The sequence below is a fragment of the Anolis carolinensis genome, chromosome 5, assembly GCF_035594765.1.
Source record: "Anolis carolinensis isolate JA03-04 chromosome 5, rAnoCar3.1.pri, whole genome shotgun sequence".
NCBI lineage: Eukaryota > Metazoa > Chordata > Lepidosauria > Squamata > Dactyloidae > Anolis > Anolis carolinensis.
In genome coordinates this window covers 6,107,114-6,109,319 of record NC_085845.1, presented here as the reverse complement: position 1 = coordinate 6,109,319, position 2,206 = coordinate 6,107,114, and the positions used below count along the sequence as shown (strand labels likewise).

Sequence of the window (2,206 nt, the reverse complement as noted above, 5' to 3'; positions counted from 1 at the left end):
CTCTATAGCAGTTGTTCTCAACCTGTGGGTCCCCAGATGTTTTGGCCTTCAACTCCCAGAAATCTTAACGGCTGGTAAACTGGCTAGCATTTCTGTAAGTTGTAGGTCAAAATACCAGGGGACCCACAGGTTGAGAACCACTGCATTTGCTTTTCCAAAATGCAACTTTCCCTTTCCTGTTTCTATATTTTACCAAGAGCTTGGAAGGAACAAGTTACAAACAGTGTAGTTGCTCGTAACATGTTACTTTCTAATGGTACCAAAGAAGGATTGAACTTTATAAGACAATGTGTAGGAATTGCATCATTTTACAAATGTTATGAATGAAGTATTCTGTTTACTCTAATGGCACCAGAATCCATTGGATCTTGGAAGCTAAGCAGGGTCAGCTCTGGTTAGCAGTTGGATGAGAGACTGCCAACAAAAATTAAGTGTTGTAGGCTTTATTTCAGAGGAAAGAAATTGCAAAATCATCTCTGAGGATTCCTTGTTCCATCAAGGGTGAGCTTACATTTTTAAAGGCTTTAACTTCCATGGCTCAGTGCTATGGAATCATTAGAGTTGTAGTTTTACAAGCCTTCTCTACTAAAGAGTGCATGTACACCTTGGCCATGGAGGCGGCAGAGCGCATTGCGGTGGACTGTGTAGTGTGGATGACAGCCACCAGCAACGGGGAGAACTCCACAGTGGCCTAGCACCTCATTGCCTAGCACAAGCGCCATCAAGCTCATTGTGGAGTACATCAAAACCTCAAAAGCAGGAGAGGTGCTGGTAGGGATTCCTCTTCTTCAGAAGAGGAAGGGGAGCAGGAAAGTGTTCATGAATCTGAGGGTGAGTTGGAATCTGAGGAGGAGATTTTGCAAGTACCCACATTTTAGGAGAAGTGAAAGGAAACACAGAAGAGATGTCATTCAGCTAGATTAGCTGCCAGAAATGCAGCTGAGTAATTGGGAACCACCCTAGCAGCTGTGCGGGGAGTCAGGGCTATAAAGCAGAAGCAGGTGCAATCATCTGGTAACAAACTGACTCTGATGCCTAAGCCTTCGCTCCCCTTGTGCCTGCTTCAAGTCTGCATCTGGGAAACTGCTCCTAAGGATTTATTGCTGTTTCTTTGTCTGAAGTAAGACTGCTGTTTGATTTGGGAATTTATCAGACTAAGAACTGTGTTTGCCCTAAGACTTCCTTGCTTTCTTTTGCATTATTCCACTGAGTGTGCTGTTCTTTATGTTTTGCTGAAGTAAAGCAGTTTTCATTTACTTACCATAGTGTTTTAAGGCTGTTATTGAAAGACAAAACAGGACAGGTGCCCGTCAACCACGAGATCCTGCACGAGACCTATGCGCTCTGCCACTGCCTGCACAGACAAGTTCAAGACAGATTTCTATGATCAATGCAACAACATGGGACTGATGACCTACCGGCACCATCACCAAGACCTGCAATACCATGAACCAGTTTGTGAACAAGTTTAAAATCCTCTATGACCGCCAGGGCATTGGCCGCAAGATGCGGGGACTTTTCTTCTGAGGCCTCGAAGCAACCTCCCCCTCCCATAATAAAGCCATTATGCTGTCAAAAAAAGAGATAGTAGCCTGCTTGCATATTGTAACTAAATTCTTCAACACCCGAACAGCACACAACTTCATACTTTCTCTGCACATATCAGAATATGCCATTTTTTTCATGACTTCAATGTAGTACTGAAACTCTTTCTCTCTACACCTGACTTTCCTCTTTCTGTAGCTAAGAATAGACCCTGTTTCTTTCTCTGCAAAGAGATACTCAAAGCTTTGCATATTCTTCTAAAAAAATGTTCATATTCGTGAATGGCTAATGTCTCGCCTATTTTGGATCTCGAATTCAAATTCATAGACCCGCTGGACTGGAAGGGATTAGAAGGGTTGTAAATACTCGGATCTTAGCAGAGGCGCAATGAGTTGCCCTAACTCAGAAAGCTTCCGAAATTGCATCTTCAGGTGACTCACCTGGACCGAAGCGAGGAATTCTTCTGTCGTCTGAACAGAGACTGAGTATCTCCTAAAGCAAAATGTTGAGGCGCCTTTGGAGAAACCTGGCTGCTGAAAAGAGTCTGGGAGGCGTGGGAGAAACAGAATTAATTGCAGTTGAGAGTAACACGGCTTCTTAGGGATGGAGAGACAAGTTTGCATTTTTGCTCACCTGAATCCTTCATTAATGCAGACGTTTT

The 2,206-nt window shown here is 43.6% G+C and overlaps 1 pseudogene; it reads left to right on the top strand.

Moving 5' to 3' along the window:
* Window positions 1-596: 596 nt before the first annotated feature.
* On the top strand, window positions 597-1,722 carry LOC134299249 (COP9 signalosome complex subunit 6-like; annotated as a pseudogene).
* Window positions 1,723-2,206: the final 484 nt, after the last annotated feature.